At 40.9% G+C, this 20,357-nt stretch overlaps 1 protein-coding gene across 7 annotated transcripts in view; it reads left to right on the top strand.

The window, feature by feature from the left end:
- The window catches only part of FRMD4A (FERM domain containing 4A), a 527,110-nt gene that overhangs the window by 260,821 nt on the left and 245,932 nt on the right, over positions 1 to 20,357 (top strand). Inside the window, exon 1 of one of the 7 annotated variants that reach the window (XM_068276151.1) lies at positions 1,760 to 2,203. The exons of the other annotated variants lie outside the window; for them this stretch is intronic. The gene's annotated coding sequence lies outside the window, so the exon portion shown is untranslated. Of the gene's footprint in view, positions 1 to 1,759; positions 2,204 to 20,357 lie in introns of those variants that run through there. 7 annotated transcript variants of the gene reach the window in all.

Here is a 20,357-nt window from a genome sequence, read left to right as displayed (position 1 = left end):
GGTCTTCAGTACATATTTACAAGGTATGTGTGGAAGATTGTATTAAACAAACAAATCTGTTGATTATGGATCAGTGCACAGTACCGGAAATACACAAACCCAATGTGATTACAGACTTGGATAACGGCTAAGTACTTGCCACAAATTTGATTAACATGTCGATAAATATACAGGGGTTGGACAAAATAATGGAAACGCCTAACATTTTTTTTTTGAAAATGTTTTAAGCAATCAAAACTTGACATATGTAAAAAAAAATTGTTTATTATTTTTGTTATTTGATGTTTAATTAAAATAATTGTTTTTTACAGATATTTAAACCAAAGTTGGTTATAATTTATAAAAATGGCAGATCTCTCAGACTTTCAAAAAGGAAGTGCCCGAATGCTTGGCATTTCAAGAGGTACTATCTCAAAAGTAATGGCTGCCTTTGAAAGAGAAGGAAAAACGTCCTCAGCAAAGCACAGTTGTGGACGAAAGTCGAAGTTGTCTGAGAGAGACCGTCGGACTCTAAATCGAATTGTTAGAAAAGCTTGCTAGAATCACTGCAGAGCTGAATGGACACCTACAGAACCCAGTTTCCACAAAAACTGTTCGTCGGGAGTTGCACAAATCTGGATTCCATGGAAGAACTGCAGTTAGAAAACCTCTGCTCCCAAAGACAAATGTTTCAAAGTTTTTAGAGTGGTGTAGAAACCACCAGAATTGGTCCCTCGAGCAGTGGAAAAATGTGATTTTCTCTGATGAATCATTGTTTACCTTATTTCCGACCTCCGGCCGAGTGTACGTTTAAAGACAGCCGAAAGAAGCATTTCATCCACACTGCTTTCTCCCAACCGTAAAACATGGCACGGGTTCTGTGATGATCTGGGGTGCTATTTCTTGGAAATCCGCCGGGCCAATGATTTCCCTTCATGGAAGAATTAACAGCAGAAACTATTTAGGAATTTTTGGCGACCAAGTTCATCCTATGGTTCAAGAACTGTTTCCTGAGGGGAATGCCATCTTTCAAGATGATAATGCCCCAATCCATACAGCTAGAATTGTTAAAGAATGGCACGAGGAACATTCTAATGAAGTTGAGCATCTTATCTGGCCACTACAATCCCCAGACCTCAACATAATTGAACATTTATGGTCGTTATTAGAGATTCAAGTAAGAAGTCGATTTCCGCTGCCATCTTCTCTAAAAGAACTGGAGGGTGTTTTAACTGAAGAATGGGATAAAATTCCTTTGGAAACAATTCACAATTTTTATGACTCAATACCTCAGAGGATTGAGAATGTAACTGCCGCAAAATTTGGACCTACACCATATTAAAATATATCCTGTAGATTTTCAAGGTGTTTCCATTATTTTGTCCAACCCGTGTATATATATATATATATATATATATATATATATATATATATACATACATATATAATGTTTTTACGATTTGAGCTGCCATGAAGAGAGGCAGCCCATCTAGATGCAAAGATGTCTGTGTTCCATGGCAACCTGAGAAAAGAGTCCTCGTGCTGCTCTTACAGGCCAGATGTTGAGCTGCAGCATGTAGAGCAGGGCCCCAGTGTGAATGAGCGCCTGCCTGCTGAGGTGCTTGGTTACACATCAGCCAGCATCTCCAGTGTAAGCAGCTTCTTTTATTCTGGCATTCCCTTCCCCCACCTCCAGCCAGCCTCTTTTCATTTAAAGTGTGTTTTTGTCTGCACGTGAGTCATTAAAAAAGAAGGAGGAATGCACCAGCAGGAAAAGCCAGGGGAAAAAGCATTGGAGCTGAAGCAGCTTTCTCACCCCTCCTTCTTCCCAATGGCATGTTCTGCCTGTGTGTGAAATCTCTTCGTAGTGTGGCAAGGACTCTGAAATTCTGTGCTTTTTTCTGAAGATGAACATTAGTGTGGTGCACCCTGGACTGCAGCCAGTGTCTATGTGAGAGCCGTTAGCAGGGTGATGCTGGGATGTGGTAACACTGTGCAGAGAGGCAGAATCCACAGACACACACTCACACACACACACTCACAGGAGGAAACCAGCAAGAGGGCTGTGTCTGGATATTCCAGCAAAGCCACACAGGAGGTGCTGCTGGAGATGGAAATGGATGCTGCTTGTTAGGCCGTGAGCCTGTTTAACTAGGATTTCATGGGATGCTTTTTCTGGGGCTGACATCTGCAGAATATCTGATCCCACCGAGGTGAAGAGAAGGTAATGTGTGAACACCACCTTCATTTTTTTCCTTTAAGTTTCCAGGTATACTGCAAATAATCAGTAAATGGCAACTGGACAGTATATATTTGAATGCAATGACAGTTGGTGTGCTAATCAAATCAAAGGAAGCATGAAATATAAGATCAGTATATATACCATACCCTTTACTATCTATGACAGGCAGCCATGGCATACATTGTGTGTGTTTGTAAACCGTACACAGGATGGATAGCTTCTTTCCTATATACAGTTTTCCTGTTGTAAATCTATATGTTATGTGTACACTATCCATCTTCACTTACCTAATGCATGTATAAAAGGATGGAGCAGTTTTCACAGAGCATCTTGTGTATCATGTGTATATGTATGCATATTACCGGTAGACTGAAGTAGTAAAGCAGCCATTAGTAGTGGTGCTGCCTGGAAGTAATGCTTATGACTGAAGCAGAATTCACCCTTGCCTAGGAGGAAGGAAAGATGACATGCACTGTATCTGGTTACATGGATGCTACACTTTGGGAAGGTGTAGTGAGTGTGGATGGGGAGACAAGCTCTCAGAGGTGATTGCACATGGAATAGGATGTTATTCATTCAGCAGGACACAAGCAGACATGTAAATTGCATGGTGATGAAGGCTGTAGTGCTGATTTTTCCAGCAGGGACGTGTAAAACTGGCAGACTGATTACTGGAAAGAGTAAAATATAACCGTTTCACCTTTTCCATGGTCACAGTGTTTTAGGAGGCGTTAGCTCTATAAATAGCCTTGGCAGATTTAGTGCTATATACAAGCCCTCACTGATGCAGGCAGCCTACCCAGACAGAGCATGCAGCAGGGAAACATGAGACATTATAATGCACTCTCCATGGTAGTAAAAACACAGTTTTTTTATTGTGAAAGGGGCATGGCTGCAGCGGTGATTGGATTTGCTGAAAAGCGTTTTTCATACTATGACAGAAGATTCCCTTCCTGTAGAGATTTTAACACGTTCAGTGCCAGATTACAAAAGGGGATCAGTCATTTTTTTAATGACCAAACAGGGTTAAGAAGAGCTAGATGATCTTGATACCTCCCTTTCATATTTACATAGGCAAAAGCCTAACAGATTATGGTAGAGCTGGTGAAAATAGGTTCTTATTGCCTATTTTGCTTTCAAACTACTTGTGAGCTGTATTTGCACATGCTTTGCATGTAGACTGTCATGGTGGGAGTTAGTCACCTGACATGGAGTTTTGACTCACTTCCATATTCATGAATGCTGCTGGCTGCAGTAATGGGACTACGAGATCAGGAGAATAGCCTGAAAACATTTGCCATATGTATGTTTAGAGCATGATCAGCATGTCCCCAGCCATTTCATGCCTATAGGTCCTTATAATTGAGGCCATGGCAAATATTCTGTGTTTATGTGATGTCATGCTAGCTATGGATGCTTCCTCCTTCTTGCTAGCTGTGTGTATTGGGCCCATGGAATAGGCAAGCCATCTCCTCCATTCTCACTATCAATTATACATGTTGGCAGAAGCAGAACACACACTCAGTGTTTTTATTTTACTGTACCCACAATTAATTAGGCTCATTCTAGTAACATCCTGGTGAGTGTTGTGATCTAGGAAGAAGTGCTTGTTTTGTGATTCATCAGTAACCAAGACACATCTTCCCCTTCATCAGCTTCATACATGAGGGGCCATATTGCATTTGCAGACAAATGTCATACTACTCTGTCTTGTAACAACAATGACCTCCTGTGAGAGAAGACATTATTTTTGTACGCTTAATGTTGTTGATGATGTTTTATGTGTGCGTTGAATAGTAGATTATGGGATTTGTTCTGCCAATAACTGTTATATGGAATGTTTCCGATACACATCTTTTATTTTTAGACTGTCATGAGAGGGACTGTGGGAAATGTATTCCGCCTACAGCTGTAGCTCCAAGGGAAATCCATGCTGGATGCAGAAACTGAAAAACCATGCTGGAGCCAGATACTGAATTGTTGCTATATAGAGGGGGAATTCAGGGCTGCACTGAAACTTGGAGGACATCTAAGTTCAGAGTTGCTTCTAAAGTTTTTGTGTTTTTGGAGAATACCGTATATGTGTTACTTTGATGTCCTGTTTTTAGAAAGAATGAATGGTTGTGTGGTATTAAGGTTTGTTCTGTCATTTGAGAAAGAGGTCATAAGCTATGACTGCCACTCATTTCAATAACTGACCATTAGCTGTATAGTAATGTAATACTGCATAAACTGTTTAGTCAGGCATCTAAAACCATAGTATTTACCATGTGCTTAGCATGTTAGGTAAACACTGTACTTGAGACACAGATGTGGTTATGGTGGAACACCAGGAAAAAAATAGTATTTTACCTATCAGATGTGCATATGATCTGTATTCTGAAACTGAGACATTGTATAACTGACTGCAGAGTGAGATTCTGCAACCACCTACAGTGTCCTTGTCACTCAGGAGACCACACTTTCCTGCTAGTTACCTTAAGGTTGGTCCTAGACATGCCCCCTTGTGGACTTGAGCAGAGTGTGATGATGCTAGCACATCTGTTTTCCTCAGGACCTGATGAAAGCACTCTTGGGCACTTGCACTTTTGCACTTCTTAGGGGTATTTTTGTTTTACATTTAAATAACAAAGAGCTAAGCAGGTTAAATAATGGTGATTCATGTATAACACAATTAATCTACAAATAAAAAGTTGTACAGCAGTCACACCATACTGCACCTGCACCCTGAATTCAGGCTATGCCGTATGCAAATAGGTTTAAACTTGTATGATCGAAGTAGCGGGTAAACAAGTCAAACACCTGACTTGACCTGTGTATATTGCTTTAGGCCTCTATTCCACGGGTAGTTAAATTGTTTACTCAGCAAGCAGTTGCCAGGAAGCAGTGAACAGTTACCAGACAGCAGCATGCAGTTGTGAGAGCTAGACAGGCATTTCACTGCCTATCAACTGCCCATAGAAAAGAGGCCTTACATTGGTTGCACTGTGGTTGTATATACAGTATGGGCAGATGTGGTTGACTTTGCAGTAGTGCAACATTAGGGTCTGGCTGTTTAAGTCAGTATGGCCTAAACAGCTGTATGTGGGATAGCAAATGTAATGCTAAATGTTTCTGTGCAGAATTGTTCAGCTGCAAAAACTTAAAAAAGCATTCTGACATAAATCACCAGTGGTGTTCATAATTGAGGATATGGTGCTCTGTCCCATATGCAATTCACCTTTTCTCCTGAGTTTTCTCCTAGGATACTATTTTTCATCGTTAAAATAATGTTTCTGCAACTGAAAATGTACCAAATAGTAGGTTAAAAAGTACTATAAAAATTAGAGTAGTTTCTTGCGTGCTGTTGGTTTAAAAGCAAGGTGTGAAAATATCACCAAGGAGAAAACTCAGGAGAAAAAGTAAATTTCATATGGGCCTCTGGCAATTCCCTTTTTCTCCTGAGTTTTCTCCTAGGTGATATTTTTACAACTTGTCATAAAATGCCTTTTAACCACTTCTGTGCCAGGGGGTGGTTTTGCTGATCGGTGCTGCGTGGACTCTCCAGCCCGCAGCACCGATCAGCTAGCAGCCAGGGCGATCAGACTTCCCCCCTTTTTTCCCCACTAGGGGGATGTCCTGCTGGGGGGGTCTGAATGCCGCCAGCTGCTTGCGCTTGGGGGGGGGGGCTCTTCAAAGCCCCCCTCCACAGTGCTCCCTGGCCTCCTTCCCCTTCCCTCCCTCTCTCTCCCTCTGTGAGCGGCGCAGGACGGGGTTCCATCCTGCGCCAGATAGGATAGGCTTAAGCCTATCAGGTGCCGGCGGTCCCCGGCCAATCAGAGGCCGGGGATCGCCGATCTCCTCTACGGCGCTGCTGCGCAGCAGCGCCGTATATATGTAAACACCGGGGAAGATCTTCCCCGTGTGTTTACATTTACCCTGCGAGCCGCGATCGGCGGCTCGCAGGGTGTTCACGGAGACACGCTCCGTGAACTGACATAGAACGGCCGCCATGCAATCCACTCCAGGATTTAGGGGCGTAGTTAAGCGTACGCCGAATCCTGAAGTGGTTAAGCAACCAGCAAGCAAAAACAAATACGCAAAATAAATTTAATAGTACTTGTTCAACAACTTTTGGGTACTTTTTCAATTGTAAAATGCTGAAAATGTAGTTTAAAGAGAAGATGAAAATTATCTCCTAGGAGATAACTCAGGTGAAAAAAATGAATTGCACATGGGCCTCTGTGTTTATGTGATGTCATGATAGCTATGGGGGTTACCTTTTTCTTGCTAGCTGTGTGTAATGACCCATTACTTAAATCACTGGTGGTGTACAGGGGATAGGGTATATTAATTTGGCCATGTCTTCAATAAAATGTCAACTCTAGGAAATAATTTTCTTTTAATTTTGGACAGTGTTAAAAAGGGTTAGAACTTCTCTTGGAATTTACTGTCCCCGAACTCAGAAAATGTTGCTTAATTTTCTGTCCCTTGGACCTATATGGATCTTCATGTCTTTTATTTGAACCCTGGCAGTTCCAGTGACAGGAAACAAAGAAAAAGCAATGAAAAAGAGTCTCAAACTTTTCTCCCCCCAAAAAGTTTTTTTCCTGTGACGGCTTATGCTGTAGAGCTTTACTTACTTTCTATCGGGGCTGGAAGTGAGTAAAATTCTCCTAGAGTGGGAACCAAGCAGTACTACAAGATCCAGAGAAGAGAGTCTGACCACTTTATACACTATCCAAAATGAAAATATGTATATTTTCTCTAGAGATGTCCCCCAGGTGTCTAGGAAGGTGGAGGTCAGGGGATTTTCTCTTCCTACACTCTTTCTCCATTACTGCTGCTTTGTTTACATCGTACATGAGTCTGTTTATATTTGCTAAGCTTATTTGTCTTATCTGTTATCTTGTAATTCTGAGATATACTAGTAGGCAGTATATTTCCTCTTTTAAAGGGAACCATAGCTGAAAACAATAAAGAAGTTATACATACCTGGGGCTTCCTCCAGCCCCATACGCGCTGATCGATCCCACGCCGCCATCCTCCTCTGCCCGCAGCTATGAGAACCGACTCCGCGCTGATCTGCCAGTCGACACAAACAGATAAAATCATGCATTTACAGAAGCCTTCCTACTGGACAGCATGTCTTGCTCAGTACTGAGAGAGCTGTGACACTAGGGTGTTGAGTATTGCCAGTCACCTAATTCCCCCCAGTGTATCTCATGTACTGTACAGTCATTAGATGTGTGTGGGGAGTGGGTATCAGGGCTCTGACACTGGAGCTGAAGATTGCAGAATGAATATTGAGTGTCCTAGGCATGGGGATTCCTATGGCCTTCAGTATAATACAAGGCAGAGCTTGCAGGATTCAGGAATTGTCTTTTCAGTTTGAGAAATGTAACAGGTTGGTAGGGTGCAATGTTGTTAGTGGAGCCATTGGTTTCTGAGATCTGCTGAAAACTAGAAGGACTTCAGGTGTCATTTCTTTTCTAAGTAGCCCAGCCTTTTGTTGGCTGTTGTGGACACAATCATTCTCTTGTAGTAGTGCATGAATCAAGCATACTTGTCTCTTTTCACCATTGTGCTGCATGGATTGAAAGTACAGTAGTACTCATCAGTAAACTAATCTAATCCTAATAATCAAATAGTTTTCCAGTTGTGAATATCTTCTTTTAATACCCAGTTTGTTTGTTTTATTGATTGTTTTTTTTTTTTTTGTTTCGTTTTTTGTTTTGTTTTTTAAGAAAAAGGTTCCTAATTGTAATTATTTTGGACTCATGATTGTAGAAACTGGAAAGATGTAGTCTGGTACCGTGTCTTTGACAAACAAGGGGCTCCTCTGTGCATGTTAACATATCTCCTGTAATATCTGCTGGATGACATCATATGTACTTGAGACAGGGAGGAAAGGGCATCATCCCATTGGCAGAACTGCACAAGGTCTTGAGGGAATACAGTTCATTGTAGTCTGCATGATGTGAGCTGTCTGGGGTATACATTACATATATGTGAACTTTTCACATTAAGGATGTCAAGTAAGGTAAAAACTGAAGCTTTGGTCTCCTGAAATGAGAACAATTAGATGTGAGAGGGATGAGAGGTGTGAGTGCCTCCCTGCAGTGCCTGGACTTCATATTTCAGTGCAAGGCTGTTGTTAGATGCATGATTTATGAACGGTGTACTTAGCCTTGAGTGACATTTTTCTGCAAAGCTAAAAGGCCAAGAAAGAGTCGCGATGGCGAGCGAGAGATAATATACTGTCATGTGTCCCTGACTGATGGCTGCATTTGATATGGATAAGGCAGGCTGTCAGGTATTGGTCAGACTGGTACGATGTGTGAAGGTGCAACTTCACACATTACTATAACATAGGGACCAGGTCATTGGCTGGAACCTGTTGCTGAAGGCTTTGTTAGACTCTAATTTCATTATGTCTCAATGTTATTGCACTGGGTGGCAAACCAAGGTATTCCCAGCAGAATGACAGAAGCTTTTTATTAAATAGGTGTTTATTAAAATTGCAGCTGGCTCACTAATTCACTTCAGGATCAATACGCTGATATCCATTCATTGTAGGCTCATCCAGCTGTACACATACAGGCGCCGCTGCCCTCAATCACACTTCTTACAGCTGATGCATAATAAAATGTAATTACATCTACATATATTGCTCGCAGTAATGTATTCCTCTTCAGCATATTTTCTCTTATCCTGGGATGCCCGCATAAAAGCTAGAATCAAGTAAATACTTCCGCACTGAGTATCAGATCAGTATACTGGTTGCAAGCTATAACATCAATATTTAATGTCTTTCATCAATGAGGATTCTTGTAGATTAAAGGGAACCCAAGGTGAGAGGGATATGGAGGCTGCCATATGTATTTTCCTTGTAAACAATGCCAGTTGCCTGGCAGCCTGGCATAAGTAGTGTCTAAATCAGAACCCTGGAACAAGCATATGGCTAATCCAGGAAAACTTGAGTCAGAGTCGGAGCACCTGATCTGCTGCATGCTTGTTCAGGATCTCTGGCTAAAAGTATTAGAGACACAGAATCAGAAGGACTGCCAGGCAATTGGTATTGTTTAAAAGGAAGTAAATATGGCAGCCTCCATATCCCTCTCACTTTGAGTTCCCTTTAAACAACTACCAGGTAGAATTGGAGTGTTGGAATAGTTTGTAAGCAGAAGTAAACAAGAAGGAAGCATGACTTAAAGTTGTCACTGAAACATGCATCAGTCCTGACCCTGCGTTTCCAGGATATCACATTAATGCTAATATATAGGGATGATCGTTGTGTTTCTGCTTTTTACCCAGTTACCAGTGTGACTGATGGAATTGTTTGTTGCTTCTGCTGCTAAACATAGCTGATTACCTGTCAATTAGCTGCCAAGTTGAGAGAGTCGGTTTCAGGATCTGCCTGTTGCTGCTCAATAGCTGAAAGAGTAAACAACTCAAATTAGTATATTAGAATAAAGGGAACCTGAGGTGTGATGTCTATCATCTGCCATATTTATTTCCTTTTAAACAATACCAGTTGCCTGGCTATCCTGCTGACCTATTTGACTGCAGCAGTGTCTGAATCAAGTCTTGTTAGATTTTACAAAAATGTCAGAAATACCTGATGCATGCTTGTTCTGGGTCTATGGCCAAAAGTATTAGAGGCAGAGGATCACCAGGACAGCCAGGCAATTGGTATTGCTTAAAGCGGAATATAACCCTGCATTTCAACTTTGCTCTAAAACATTATTTACAGCATATTATATGCAACCAGCATTTTTTTTACTAGACCAGCATTGGAAGGGTTAAACACAGAGGTTTTAAGTTCCGTGGAGAGATATGCAGAAGTTCAGATTGTTACATTCTATTTAGTTAAATGTATCTATTGAGAAATGTTACACACTCTTTGGCTGTCCTCCAGCTCCTTCTCAGTCAGAGATAGTGAGTCACATTCAACACTTAGATACATTTATGTAAACAAAATGTATCTATGTCAGCTTCGGATGCGTCTGCAGAAATCTCCAGGAACTTTAAAGCTCTGTGTAACCCTTCCAATGCTGGTCTAGTGAAAAAAAAATGCATATAATATACTGTAAATAATGTTTTAGAGCAAAGTTGAAATGCAGGGTTATATTCCGCTTTATTAAAAGAAATTAAAAACATGGCAGCATCCATATACAGTACCTCTCACTTCAGATGTCCTTTAATGTAAGATTTGTTCTATGCCCTTGTATTTCTTCATGTTACATTTTATTCTGTTAACCGCCACTTATCACTACACTGGTAAATAGCTCATCTGAATGGTATGGAAAAAAACATTAATATTGTCTCAGTGAACTATTTAATCCAGAAGACATTTTGCAATCAGCAGCACAAAGCTCAGCATTCTGCTGTGATATCTCTATCTGCTCCATTATAGAAACAGGTTAGGACAATGTATCAGCTTATTTCTAGGAAACAGATGATAAGTACATTGTACTCTTCTGAGGATACAAAGTTTAGGGTGTGGCAGCCAAGGAGGATGTAACTGGAGCACATTGAAATATCTTATTCACTCTGTAGATGACTTGTGCCTGCTTCTGAGGTCAAATGCTATGAAGATCAGATTCCCAAGTGCTGAATCATGTCAAGACACAATCATATATTTCATCTATGGACGGAAGTGTAGCCCAGATTTTTTTTTTTTACTTTTTAAGACTTTAATTCCATACATGTCATGCAAGAAATCCCATACATATAATTCAAACTAACATGACTCAGACTGTTGTGATTTCTGTAAGGATATCTACATACAGTATGTGCAGTATTTTCAATAATCACAGCTTTTTAGTTATTTCCATGCTTATGTTTTCATTCAGTTGTATATTATATTGTTTAATCATAGACATTTTAAAGATGATACACACCTTCAACCAGACACAAAAACACTAAGATAATGCTACCTACAGTAGGAGGTATTTGGTAAACACCACCGTCATTTATAAAATGATCTATAATAAGTGTTCTGGGGTGCAAAATAGGGTCCAATTGAGGCTACCATATTATTTTCTTTGAAGATATCTGCCAACATCAAACAACCACATGATACCTTTTAACGGTAGCAGAAAAAAAAGGGTGCCAACGACTAGTGGATGAAAAGGGCGCTGCCACAGAGTCTGATGCATTCATTGTTAATATGGTGCCCACAGCAGAGAACAAGGTGCAGGATAAATATCATTATCAACATTGGTGCATTAACGTTTTTGAAATATGTTATCATTTTAGAAACTTGCAGTGTTATAGTTTTTGTCATATTATATCGTTTGTATGTACAGATTTTACATTATTAAATATGTTATCGTTTCTATGCGTGTAAATGTGTTTGTGCAGGGGGGTGGTTAGGGTTAGGCACCACGGGGGGGGGGGGGGGGGGGTTGGGAGGGAGGGTGGTTAGGCTTAGGCACCACCAGGGGGGTCTTAATGTTAGGCACCACCGGGAGGTGGATAGGGTTAGGCACCACCGTGGGGGGTCTTAGGGTTAGGCACCACCGGGAGGTGGATAGGGTTAGGCACCACCGTGGAGGGTTCTGTGTGAGAGTAGGGTTAAGTTAAGCATGGTTTTCTTGCTAGATATCAAAAATTTAATTTTCTTCAGGCATGATACAGAACCGAATCGTACTAGTATGGTTCTGATCTAGTTCTGCAGCATGCCTGAAAATTAAACTTTATAGGATACCCGCGCTAAGTTGCTCTGTTAAAGTGACTACTGTGATGTGTGGGCAGTAGTCCTGGTGCTTATTGCTCCTTCCATTCATTCCTGTGCCCCTCCATTCCACTGCACTAACAGCCAGCGTCGGACAGCAGCTTTTCCCCCAAAATACAAATAATGTGGCAGCAATTCACTCAAAATACACATATGCAGCATCGTTTCCACCCAAAATACACATAATATAGCAGTCTTTCCCCAAAATACACATTATGTGGCATTGTTTTCACCCAAAATACACATAATGCGGCATTGTTTCCATCCTAAGTACATATAATTGGCAGCATTTGGCCCCAAAAATACAAATAAAAACTTAGCATTTCCCTATTTAAAAAAAAACACATTGCAAAGCATTTCCCCCTTAAAATATGAGGCAGAGTTCGCCTTTAAAGAGAATCTGTATTGTTAAAATCGCACAAAAGTAAACATACCAGTGCGTTAGGGGACATCTCCTATTACCCTCTGTCACAATTTCGCCGCTCCTCGCCGCATTAAAAGTGGTTAAAAACTGTTTTAAAAAGTTTGTTTATAAACAAACAAAATGGCCACCAAAACAGGAAGTAGGTTGATTTACAGTATGTCCACACATAGAAAATACATTCATACACAAGCAGGCTGTATACACCCTTCCTTTTGAATCTCAAGAGATCATTTGTGTGTTTCTTTCCCCTTGCAGCTATCTTCCACTGAAGTGTCAGGCTGTTTCTTCCTGCAGAGTGCAGACAGCTCTGCCTGTATGTAATTCCTCAGTATGTGAAAGCCCAGCCAGCTCAGAGGAGGATTTATCCAGCTTGTAAAAGATAATAGAGCAGAGAGAAGCTGCACTAATCTAAATAATACACAGGCAGTGTGCAGAGAGGGGCCTGGAGGGGGGAGATGCATCACAGAACCACAACACTGAAGAACTTGGCAGCCTTCCAGACACAGGCTGACAAGTCTCACAAGAGAGAGATAAGTTGATTTATTACAGAGATGGTGATAGTAGAATGTGCTGCAGTAAGCCAGAACACATTAGAATAGCTTTTGGAACTTGTAGGATGATAAAAAACAGGATGCAATTTTTGTTACTGAGTCTCTTTAATGTTTCCTTTTCCTGAGACACTGACAACTAAGGGCATGGAGAGAAAAAATGCACAATTGTTCTAATGACTTCATCAGCTTAGCCATTGATAAGGAATCATACAAGATTTTGCAGACAAAGATCTGTAGACAGTCCCTATTCAGTGTGCAGCAGGATCTTGTGTACAGCGCCCTGCCCCCGGCCTCTCTACCCCTCCCCAAGTGCTCTGTACTGTAGTGATGCTGGAGAAGCCTGCAGAGCCAGTTCTGCTCCATCAGAGATGGACAGAGTGAGTGTAATAAGCTGGGCCTGGAAGCACACTCATCTGTCGGTTTTCTGTATTAAGTTTTTAATGTAATCAATAGAGAAATGCATGTAGTGCTTCACTGCTGTCAGTTTTTATCTGCATGGGGAAAACACATTGAAGTGTGCACTAGCCAATATAAATAACAATGGTTCTCAGTTTGCCTGTGCAGAAAGCGGGGGGGGGGGGGAGGAGTGGGGGGGAGCACCATGCAAAGCTTCACAGGGGGCCCAGTGATTTCTAGTTACGCCCCTGCCTCAAGCGTTGATCCCCGATCTCCATTAAAGCAGCTCCAGTTGCTGTGATCTCCCATGCTGACAGGCAGAGCAGGGCTACAGGAAAAAAGCCGCTGGAGCCCAGCAATGGAGACACAAATAAACTCCAGTGCTGGGCTTCGGACGCCATTTTCCCGTAGCCCTTCTGCCGGATTTCATATGAAGAGTGGGCGGGCAAGAGGGAGGTGCGAATACAAGGGGTGGCCATGGGCTAATTTCAATGTTAATTCAATGTTAATGGCTGAAACCAAATGTTATGGCGTCCCGCGGGCCAGAGTTTGATACCTTTAAATATGTATAGTGGTAGGCCAAGTTACTATTCACATTTTTAATGAAGTTGCACCTCTCCACCATCAGTGTGAGTGGTCTGTGTTGGCCCACTTACAGTATGTACTGCAGGACGATGGAAACCAGTTTCTTAATTCAGCTGCTTCTGGTAATGTGAACACATTTTTAAGACAGGATTTTTAGCTGCAGTAGAATCTTTTCACACAGTGAAAGTAACATTGAGCACTGACTACTAAGCTGTTGGGGATATTTTTGGATCTGCACCTGGAGATGAGCTCTGAAATAACAAGTGCTTGCCTGTCAGACTGGAACACCTGCAATAAGCAGGCAGCCAGCAGAGTGACAGCACCTGATCCACATACTAGATTTGGCTCAGTGAAAAATAGCAGTAGCAGAGACAGAGATCAGCAAAGAAGCAACATCAACACATCAGGGTGTCCCTCTCCCGCATTTCCCTCATTCCAGGATTCCTTTAACTACTGATAAAGAAATTATTTTATTAAATTCCACGTGTCTATTATCTAGTAAAATCCACAGAACAGCAGTTTTATTTCACCTTTGTAAATGCAGAGTTGGCAACTGAGGTATTCCTGTACTGTAATGATGAATAGTCTCTGCTCAGCAGAGAACACAACAGAATGGTGTGTTGACCTTGTTTGTGTGAGCAAATAAAGGTACCAGTTGTCTCTTCATCACATGCAATACCACCACTGTACTGCTATACAATAATCAGTGTTCTCTCCTAGTGGATGGACATAGCCATGTCATGTGTGTGACTGGCAATTTCTCTTGCATGAATTGCTTAGCTATCACAGCACTTAAAGTAATGATAAAGAAAGCCCTGGTGATAGAAACAGAGAGATAAAGCTATATAATCAGAAGTTACCAGCAGCGACATTATCAGCAGTCCTAGGGGTTAAAGCACATTAAATACCACAATGTGGAAGAGAGGGAACATCCTAAAGTCGCAATCTCTCCTATTAGCCAGTGAAGACATCCGTCACAATAAAAGACCAAAAGGGACGCTTGAAAGGTCAAAAATAATGGACTACCTACTGACATTCTTAACCATAACAGTAATTTGCATACTATTCTCGTGGGTAAAGCACTGCGACGAGAATACCCTTGCCAAGCAGTTTTCACCAAAGGTAGCCTCTAATTCTGTCCTTTGTCCTAAAATGCCAGTTATTGCATGGGTGTACTTTAGGGCTATTACATCATACTTTATCTTATTTGCTCAAACACACTTTTAATTTTTAAAAGAAATGTGAAAGTGTTGCTATTATAATATAGGTTATGTTTCCATCATTTTCTTCTACTATTGGTGTAAGCAAGGGTAAGCTCATCCTGCAGTCTTTAGCTGCCAGAGTGCCTTAGGGCAGTGTTCCCCAACCCTGTTCTCAGGGCCCACCAACACTGCATGTTTTGTATAAATCCACAGAGGTAGTAAATCAGCTCTATTGAGACACCAATTACCTCACTTGTGCATGTTTGTGGTTTCCTGCAAAACATGTACTGTTGGTGGGCCTTGAGGACAGGGTTGGAGAACACTGCCTTAGGGTATACACACTGCAATAAACTTGCAGGTCATGTGGTGCTTACTCTGTGAGAGCACAAGCTAGCTCCAGCATTGAACACTGGATTTATCACTCTACATAGTATTGCCTGTACCTGCACTGCCAATAGTTTCCTTGTCTTGTGGGCTCTGTACACGGTACACTTATGGGCTGTTCTTTGGGGATCTTGCAATGTTAATTTTTGAGCCTACCCCCAGTACTAGAATACTACTTGTGCCTCAGTGAAGGTGGCCCTGTCTGTGACACATAACCATTAACGTTTGGTTCATGTGATTGTAGCCAAAGCCTCTGAAATATTCCCATACCCTAAATTACAGAACAATTTGCCAGGAAAATAAGATTTATTACAGTATTAGTGCTGCCAGGCTTCTACCTTGCTAATTGCTGAGATGTCTGACCTGTTAAGAAATGCTTATGGCTGCCAAAAGCACCATTTACCTTGACACTTGTAACCCTTTATTAAAATACAGTTTAGCTGCAGCACACATACATTACCTGCACTCCTCTGCCCAGTAAATGGACGAGTAGCATTACCAAACTACAGGTCTACAGAGTAAAGCCAGGTACATTACATGGGAGCTGGACAGGCAGGCATGATCGGACCAGTGAATATTTTCTGTTCTTACAAGTGTGAGCATATACATATAATTCAAGAATGCATGGCTATTGTTCAAAGGAAAGTGAAAAGGGCCTCTGAAGACCACTATATACTGCAAACATAATAGCACCCCTTTACCTTGTCTGTTGTGAGGATAGACATGCTGGACAGTTGCTGTATAAACCAGTTGGTCTGATTCAGCACCTGAACAGAAAGTGGTGATTTGGGGTGTCTGCTGAATTAAGCTCTTTTTCCTCTGCAAATCGCAAGCTTCAGCATCGCCTGATGACATTGAGTGTGTGTGTGTACTAGCCTAAAGGACAACTGAACTAAAAGGAATATTTCCTTTTAACCAGTTCGCATTCAGTCGTTTTTCACTTTATGCATCCGAGCAATGTTCACTTCCCATTCATTAGCCTATAACTTTATTACTACTTATCACAATGAACTGATCTATATCTTGTTTTTTCCACCACCAATTAGGCTTTCTTTGGGGGTACATTTTACTAAGAGCCACTTTACTGTAAATGCATTTTAAAAGGAAGAATAAGAAGAAAAACGGCAAAAAATCATTATTTCTCACTTTTCGGCAATTATAGTTTTAAAATAAAACATGCCTCCATAATTAAAACTCACGTATTGTATATGCCCATTTGTCCCGGTTATTACACCGTTTAAATTATGTCCCTATCATAATGTACGGCAACAATATTTTGTTTGGAAATAAAAGTGCATTTTTTCCGTTTTGCATTCATCACTATTTACAAGCGTATAATAAAAAAAAAATTGAAATATTTCATCTTTACATAGATATTTAAAAAGTTTAGACCCTTAGGTAAATATTTGTGTTTGTTTTTTTTTTAATTGTAATGTTTTTTTGTTTTTTTTTCAATTAAACATTTTATGTGGGTATTTTTGGGAGGGTGGGATTTAAATTGTATTTTTTTAGTAAATATGTGTATTTTTATTTTTATTTAACATTTAGCTGTAGTTTACTTTTTGGCCACAAGATGGCAGCCATGAGTTTGTTTACAGTGACGTCACTCTAAGCGTAACACGTGCGCTTAGAGCGACGTAGGGGAAATAGGAAGCAGAAAAAGCTAGGCTTCCGAGAGAAGCTGTCGCTTTTTTTGCGGGGGAGAGGAATTAGTGATCGGGCACTATTGCCCGATTCACTGATTCGCTGGCTAACAAACCGCGGGCCAGGAGCGCGCGTGCACGCGCGCGATCGGCCGCGGGAACGCGCAGGAGCGCACATGGCTTCCTGGACGTGAGTTTCACGTCCAGGAATGTCAAATAGTTAAACATGAACAGTTACCTGATTATTCTGCTGATCCTCTGCCTCTAATACTTTTAGCGATAGACCCTGAACAAGCATATACAGATATGGTGTTTTTGACGTTATCGTCAGACTTGACAAGATTAGCTTCATGCTTTTTTTCTGGTGTTATTCAGACACTACTGCAGCCAGCCAAATAGATCCGTAGGGCTGCCAGGCAACTGGTACTGTATAAAAGGAAATAAATATGGCAGCATCCATATACTTCTCACTTCAGTTGTCCTTTAAGTTTAATTCTATCTATGGAGCTAGACTAGAAATACTATGGCATGCAATTATGTTCTCTGATTAAAACTTTATAAGCTCCGATTCTGTTGTGCTGGGCTGTGTTACTCGTTCCATTCTGTTGTAGCCTGCACCTTGTTGAAAGACTTACAAAAATCCAGGCATACAGACTAAATATTTAAAAATAGCCTTATGTGTATAAAAAAGATTGAATATGTTTAACAGCCCTCACGCCTTACCAGAGTAGAAACCGTTGGAAAACCAATATAAATACCAGAAATAACCAACAAAGACAATAAATACAATACATAGTATTTACATTCTAGGCAGTAAACTGATATTACTGTAGCGTTTACCATACGTTTTCCTATATGCCCATGCCAGCAAGCCTTTATCCACACAAATCCTTGTATTGAAACATTTTGCAAAAAGTGATTTGAGGCTTCATAATTTGTTTTTATAGGATTTCAGTTTCTATCATCTAGGGCTAAAATTAACTATAAACACAAGCATATACAAAGCATAACTTTAAGACAGAATTTATTTAACAACACAGCATTCTTTTATAAATGTAGGACATATGTTGAGCATGTGTCTCATCTGAAGCCCTTTTTTGTATAAAAAGAACAAACATTTCCTTGGACATCATATTAAACAGATGTAGTCTATGTAAGTTCCAATGTATATCTAGTCAGCACTTTTTGCATAAACAACTATTGAAAAGCCACACTGTACTCTTAGGACCCTAAGGCCTCATAGACAGGTAGGAGGACTGACGCCTGCTGAGATCAGGACTTGATTCCTTGGTTGACAGTCTGGGGTCCAGTTCTGTTGCTATGGAGTGTGAAGAAGAGCCAACAATGAGGACATACAATAAATAGATGAACAATGCCCTTGGCTTGCGCTTGACCAAGACAATCTGCCAGTCTGATCTCTTGACGCATCAAGGGTGAATTGGGATGTACACGTGCTAGATTCTTGGCAGAGGCAGCCCTGACCAAAAACCAGTGCAAGAGAATTATGAATGGTCAAACTAAAGGCCCATGCACACGCTACATTAAAGGCAGCTGATGAGGGCGATAACAACCGCCTTTGCCAATAATCTGGCATGTATACAGTTGTCCCCGACCACCGCATGGCAAGCGATCCACCAGGCGGATCAACTTGACCAAGCTACGGACGATACCTTTCTCCTCGCTGATCGCCTTAACCTCCGTATGGCATTACATCTGCACCACTCCTTTGGCCCTTCGCCTCCCCACATTGTAACACAAGCCTTTGCCAGGTGCTGTCACCTGAGGAATCGGTTCCCGATCCCCGACATCATTCAATGTGTATACGGTCCTTAAGCAGTTTAAGTCTGTGGAATGCAATGATCACCCCAGAAGTAGCAATTAGCAAATTGGCAACTCCTATCTCTGCTTCATCCTCCTGGCATAGACAGGCCGTGTTTCTTGTTAAATCATCAATATTATACATCTCCAAGTTAAAATAAAGTAGCTTCAAATAGACACATTTTCTCTTCTAGAACACTTTGTGTTGTTTTGGATATAGAAAACCATTTTATTTTCCATAGCTAATCTTGACTTGTTCTGTGGGTATAGCATATTAGGCATATATTATGCATATAATTGTGTAGCTAACTGTCAGGTTCACGTAAGTTAACCTAAACAATTGTCAGCCTGCAGCCTTGTCCAGTATCTGACTCATATTTAGTGAGAATTGTGTTGGGCTACACTGAAGTCAGTGAAAGCATCAGTATCAAGAAGGAAAGCCACTCCACTATCTAATAACAACATTGCACTGATGCCTAATGTCAACTGACAGGACTGGACACTGTTTTATGTGTGAACCAGGCCTAACTAATAGAAAACTGATTCAAAACTGATGCATAGCTGACAAAACAGGCCAGTACTGGACCGGACCAGAAATGTGCAGATTTATGTGTGAACCAGGCCTTAATAAAGTAGTCCAGGTTTCTAAGATAACTTATGTTCTTCATATTCTTGTTGTACTTAATTGACATTGTTCACACTCAGTGCTTCTCTCTGCACTTTGCTGCTTCCCTGGTACTAGTTGCCTTACACAAATCACTGAGGTTGAAACCACAAACTTGCACTTTTAGTTGTGGAGAACATTTCTTTAATAGGAACCTGAGGTAAGACTGATATGGAGGCTGCCATATTTATTTCTTTTTAAACAAGACCAGTTGCCTGGCAGCCCTGCTGATCTCTTTGGCTGATGTAGTATCTGAATCACACACCTGAAACAAGCATACGGCAAATACAGTCAGACTTCAGTCAGAGCACCTGATCTGCATGCTTGTTCAGGGTCTATGGCTAAAAGTATTAGAGGCAGTGGATCAGAAGGACAACCATGCAATGTGCATTGTTTAAAAGGAAAAGGAAATAAGTATGTCAGTATCCATATGTCTCTCACCTTGGGTTCATTTTAATTGTAAACCATTTACTCATGTCTGTTTTGTCTGCAGTCCAGCTGCATATGCATGGGTTTTACTGAGATTTGTAGCATTTCACATTGTGAAACACATCTCCCCCAGTACACAGAATTTAATAAAGAAATTATTGCAGGATTAATAAATCAACAACATTTAGTGCAATGGATATATTGACATGCCCTACACAGTCAGTAGAAATACTGTAGCATAAGAAGTTGTGTTAAAGTAGCATAAAATTACCATATATTATTGTCATATAAATAGACTTTGGCATTATGTTAAGCTATT

Source organism: Hyperolius riggenbachi, chromosome 3 (genome assembly GCF_040937935.1).
Source record: "Hyperolius riggenbachi isolate aHypRig1 chromosome 3, aHypRig1.pri, whole genome shotgun sequence".
Lineage (NCBI taxonomy): Eukaryota > Metazoa > Chordata > Amphibia > Anura > Hyperoliidae > Hyperolius > Hyperolius riggenbachi.
The sequence above is the reverse complement of the archived record's forward strand: the minus strand, read 5'-3'. Positions and strand labels throughout refer to the sequence as shown.